At 34.2% G+C, this 6,001-nt stretch overlaps 1 pseudogene; it reads right to left on the bottom strand.

The window, feature by feature from the left end:
• Nucleotides 1-3,604: 3,604 nt before the first annotated feature.
• LOC114087874 (eukaryotic translation initiation factor 1 pseudogene) lies at nt 3,605-3,946 on the bottom strand (annotated as a pseudogene).
• Between the last annotated feature and the right edge of the window lie 2,055 nt (nt 3,947-6,001).

Below are 6,001 nucleotides of genomic sequence, written 5' to 3'. Positions count from 1 at the left end.
AAATCTGTTTTTCCCCAGTAATTAGTTCTGCTATTTTTACCTTGGAACATGCCATTTCCAACTATTGAAAAACTATGCACACTAAAATCATCTTCTTTCACTATGGCATAACTACTATAATTGTTCTAAAGCCTTGCCATTCTTAAAATTTCCATTCCTCAATCATCTACTTCTGGAAACTTTTCATATTTACTAGTAGACCCCAGGTATGGAACTTTTACTCCTTTTATAATTCTGTTACATATATTTTTCCTTAATTACCTTGTTCTTTGACTCTTAAATACCAAACTTCAAATATTGATATAATTGTTGAATATAATGATAGAATATATTATAAAAGTTCAAAATTTGGGGGTTAGTAGATATTATTTCCTATATTACTTATGTAAAATCTACTTAAAATTGCCTTAAAATTATAAATTTCTTATTTCTTTTATTGCTACTTTATCCACTTTTTGAATTCATATGCTTCATTAAAAAGATGAGATAATTTGTAGCAACATGAATGGAGCTAGAGGATATATTTGAGATATATCAAATGAAGACAGACAATTGTCATATTTTCACTCATAGTTTCACTGGAAACTCATAGGTTCACTGTCATAGTTTCACTGGAAACTAAAAACTGATTGAACATAAATAGAGTAGAACGGAGTTCAGTAGAAGCTAGGAAGGACAGGAGGAAGGGTTAACATTGAGAGGGTAAACAATAAATACAAAAATACAGGTGGGAGTACCTTTTTATCTGACATCCTTGTTAGCATTTATTATCATCCTTATTCTTGTAAGCAAGAGTAGAATGAGATGAAATCTCAAGGTGAGAGAAAGAAGAGGGACTAGAGAATGAAATGAAGTAGGCTGAACTGCATGTATGTATGACTATTTCAAAGTGAACCTAAGTATTATGCAAAACTACATACACTAATAAAAAAGTTTACAAAAAAAACAATTAGGAATAATCCTAAAGTTCTATAGCACAAAATCATAATGACAGTCTACAACAAGTATACATTTCAAAATAACTAGGTGATAAGAGTGTGAAGGTTTTCAAAACATAAAAATGGCAATATTTGGTCAGATAGAAATGATAACTACCCCAATTTCATCATTACACATTTTATATATATTTCATCCAATAAAAATGAGATGAGTACTCTAAATTCTTGGTCAAATAAAAAAAGTAAATGAATGATCAATAGTAAGGGATCAATTTTTTCAATTTTTTTCACTATATTTGACTTTGCTCAACAATTTATTTAAAGCTATATTTTAGTGAGTATTTATAATGTTTAAAATATAGGCTTGGATGCTTATGTGCAATTGTCCTTGAGTCATTTCAACAATATTTTATGCATATGTACTATGCATATTCTAAAAGAGATATTTATAGGATTAAAAATGTATAGAAAAACCAAATATATGTAGCAAGTTAATAGAAATATAACCAAAATATCACAACCTAAATGTAGCATTTCATTTAAAGATAGGTGATAAGATAATAACAATGGTAATTGACAACAAAATAGAAATTTGCAAAAATAGCAAATTAAGAGCTGGGGATGTGGCTCAAGCGGTAGCGCGCTCGCCTGGCATGCGTGTGGCCTGGGTTCAATCCCTAGCACCACATACAAAAAAAGATGTTGTGTCCACCGAAAACTAAGAAAAATAATAAATATTAAAAAAAATTCTCTCTCTCTCTCTCTCTCTCTCCCTTTAAAAAAATAGCAAATTAAAAAATTTCTATTTTTTAAAATTTTTTTATTCTAATGTGTTATATATGGCAGCAGAATGAATTACAATTTATATTACACATGAGGAGCACATTTTTTTTATATCTCTAGTTATATACAAAGTATATTCACACCATTCGTGTCTTCATACTTGTATTTAGGATAATTATGTCCATCTCATTCCACCATCTTTTCTACCCCCCCCTCCCACCCCATTGCCCTATCTAAACTTCATCTAATACCCCCATGCTCCCCCTCCCAACCCCCTTATGAATCACAGTTTTTATATCAGAGAAAACATTCAACTTATTGTTTTCTGGGATTGACTAACTTCACTTAGCATTATATTCTCCAACTCCATCCATTTACCTTCAAATGCCATGATCTTATTTACTTTTATTGCCTAGTAATATTCCATTGTGTATATATGCCACATTTTTTAATCCATTCATCTACTGAAGGGTATCTAGGTTGGTTCCACAGTTTAGCTATTGTGAATTGTTCTGTTATAGATATTGATGTGGCTGTGTCCCTGTCGTATGCTGTTTTTAAGTTCTTTGGGTATAGACTGAGGAGTAGAATAGCTGGGTCAAATGGTGGTTCCATTTTCCAATTTTCCAATAAATCTCCATACTGCTTTCCACCATTTTGCAGTCCCACCAGCAATGTATGAGTGTGCCTTTTCCCCTACATCCTTGCCAATACTTTTTGTTGTTTGTAATCTTAATAGCTGTATTTCTGATTGGAGTGAGATGAAATCTTATAGTATTTTTCACTTGAATTTCTCGAATTAATAGAGATGTTGAACATTTTTTCATATATTGGTTGATTGATTATATATATATATATATCACTTTCTGAGAAGTGTCTGTTCAGTCCCTTGGCTCATATATTGATTGGGATATTTGTTTTTTGGTGTTAAGCTTTTTGAGTTTTTATATTGCCTAGAGATTGGTGCTCTATCTAATGTGCACATGGTAAAAATTTGCTTTCAAAATGTAGGCTCTCTATTCACCTCACTGATTGTTTCTTTTTTTCTTTTTTATTTCTGAAAACAAGTTTTATTTAAATAAGGGTTTAAATACGTTACATAACATTAAAACTGGAAGCGGAAAAGAAAACCAAAAACCAGTTTATCACTTCACATGGCACTGGGCAGCTGTTGCTAGTGAGTTGCAGGCTCTATAGCTAGCTACAGGACTGATAACATCAGTTTGGAATTCGTTCCTTGTCAAAAGTTTAACTGGCCTCACATTCTGTTGTTTGGGGCACCCCTTAGCTAGAATATGTCTGGTCAAAAAGAAGACCTTGGTGGCAAGCCAGATGTCACATCACCTCACTGGAAGGAAGGTGGCCTCTGAGTTCTGCCCACCTGGTCAGGTTAGACACCAGGGATTCTTTTTAAAAAACAAAATGAAACAACCCCCTCCCAAAAAACAAAACAAAAAAAACTACCAAAGGCTCCCTTCTAGTGGTACAGCTGCCTTACCCCATTCCTCCTGATCAGGTCATGACACTCTTAGGGCAGGGGCCTCAGCTGAGGGAGAGTTGAGAAGCTTTTGGTCAGACACAGCCATCTGATCTTGGGGCTCTGGGCTTTGCTGAAACATCATGTTATTGCTTTGTTTCAGGGTGGACACTGCCAGGCACCTACTTCTTGACCTCTGTTTAAATGAGGGACTTCAAGACTAGACAGCATGGCTCTTTTCAGTTTATTGCATGAAGGAGTTACACTAGTCCAAGTTAAAAGTGGACCTCAAATGGTTACATTATACATACAAGCTTTGAGGTTTTAAACTTGTGGCAAGGGACAGAAGGGAAATTCTACTCATTACAAGGAAATCCTCACTTGAGCTTCAGTGAGCCACAAGCACTTAAAACCCATAAACCTTCAGCTGATCGTCCTTAGCCAGTTCAATCTCTACCAGGAAATGGCATATGTTCTTGTGCTGGTTACCCTGTATCTGAATTACTTCTCCATATTCTGGATGCTCAATTACACTACCATTGCAGGCAAATTTCTTCTTAAACGCCTTCACTAGTTTCTTTTTATCGTTATCATCAGCAATCCCTTGGATAGTAGTAAGGGTCTTCCTGCTGTTTCTCTGTTGAATTCTTATATGAATATAATCTTCAGTGCCAGCAGGAAGCAGGTCATCACCCTTACTGGCATCAGCAAAGGGGTCAAAAGAGTGGAGGTTCTAGATAGCGGACATACCATAGGATTCCTTTTCCTCAGTGGAAACTGCCTGCGGAAGGCAGCTGCAGGAGAAGGCAGGCAGAGGGGATGGAGCATCAGGAAGCTAGGAGGCTCGAGGGGGAGACTGCTGAGTCCTCGGCAGCGGCTTAGTGACTCCACTGATTGTTTCTTTTGCTGAGAAGAAGCTTTTTAGTTTGAATCTATCCCATTTATTTTGATTTTATTTCTTGACCTATAGAAGTCTTATTAAGAAAGTAGGGGCTTAATCCAATATGATGGAGATTTGGGCCTACTGTCTCTGGTTTAATTTCTACATCTTCTATCCACTTTGAGTTGAATTTTGTGCATGTTGAGAGATAGAGATTTAGTTTCATTTTGTTGCATGTGGATTTCCAGGCTTCTCAGTGCTATTTGTTGAAGAGGCTATCTTTTCTCCACTGTAGGTTTTTGGCACATTTATGTAATATAAGATAATTGTAATTATGTGGGTTAGTCTCTGTGTTCTCTATTCGGTATCATTGGTCTATCAGTCTATTTTGGTGCTGTACCATGCTGTTTTTGTTACTATTGCTCTGTAATAAAGTTTAAGTTCTGGTATAGTGATGCCACCTGCTTCACTTTTCTTGCTAAAAATTACTTTAACTATTCTGGGTTCTCTTATTTTTCCAGATGAATTTCATGACTTTTTTTTTCTATTCCTATGAAAAATATCATTGGTATTTTGATTGTAATTGCATTAAATCTGTATAATGCTTTTGGTATTATGGTCATTTTGACAATATTAATTCTGTCTATCCAAGACCAAAAAAAAAAAAGTTCCATCTTCTAAGCTCTTTTGTTTACTTTCTTTCTTTAGTGTTCTGTATTTTTCATTCTTTTTTTTTTTTTTTTTTGCTATTGTCAATGGGGCAGTTTTCTTCCTTTCCCTGTCAGAGGATTTGTCACTGATATACAGAAATGCCTTTGACTCATTGAAGGATGAAATATTCTATATATGTCAGTTAAGTCTAAGTTGTTGATTGTATTATTGATTTCTGTAGTTTCTTTTTTCAGCTTTTGTTTGGACAATATATCCAGTGATGAGAGATGTATGTAAAGTCACCCAGAATTATTGTGTTGTGGTCTATTTGACTCTTGAACTTGAGAAGAGTTTATTTGATGAATGTAAATGATTCATTGTTTGGGACAAATAAACTTATTTTTGTTATGTCTTGTTGATGAATGGTTTCCTTAAGCAATATGAAATGTTCTTCTTTATCCCTTTTGATTAACCTTGGCTTGAAGTCCAATTTATTTGATCTGAGGATGGACACCCCTGCTTACTTCCTTGGTCCATGTGAGTGTTATGATTTTTGCCAACCTTTCACCTTCAATCTGTGGATGACTTTTTCTATGAGATGAGTCTCTTGGAAGCAGCATATTGTTGGGTCTTTTTTTTTTTTTTTAATTCTATATGCCAGTCTGTCTTTTGATTGGTGAGTTTAGATCATTAACATTAAGTGTTATTGTTGAGACATGATTTGGATTCCCAGCCATTTTTTTTTATTTAACTTGACTTGGTTTTTCCTTTGATTAGTTTTTCCTTTAATGTAATACCTCCATTTGCTGATTTTTATTGTCTTTCAATTCCTCTTTATGCAATATTTTGCCAAGGATGTTCTGTAGTGCAGGCTTTAAAGTAGTAAATTATTTTAACTTTTTTTTTAATCACAGAAGGTTTTTATTTCATCATCAAATCTAAAACTTAATTTTGATGGGCATAAGATTCTTTGTTGGCATCTATTTTCTTTCAGGGATTGATATATATTGTTCCAGGATCTTCTAGCTTTCAGGGACTGGTTTGAAAAATCTGCATATAATCTAATTGGTTTCCCTCTATATGTAATCTGGTTCCTTTCTCTTGTGGCTTTGAATATTCTCTCCTTATTCTGTATGTTAGGCATTTTCATTATAATGTGTCTTGCTGTGTATCTGTTGTGATTTTGTACGTTTGGCATCCTGTAAGCCCCTTGAATTTGGTTTTCCAACTTATTCTTCATGTTTAGAAAATTTTCAGATATTATTTCATTGA

The sequence above is a fragment of the Marmota flaviventris genome, chromosome 2, assembly GCF_047511675.1.
Source record: "Marmota flaviventris isolate mMarFla1 chromosome 2, mMarFla1.hap1, whole genome shotgun sequence".
In the NCBI taxonomy this organism is placed as follows: domain Eukaryota; kingdom Metazoa; phylum Chordata; class Mammalia; order Rodentia; family Sciuridae; genus Marmota; species Marmota flaviventris.
Note: the sequence above shows the minus strand (reverse complement) of the source record. Positions and strands in the feature narration are given on the sequence as shown.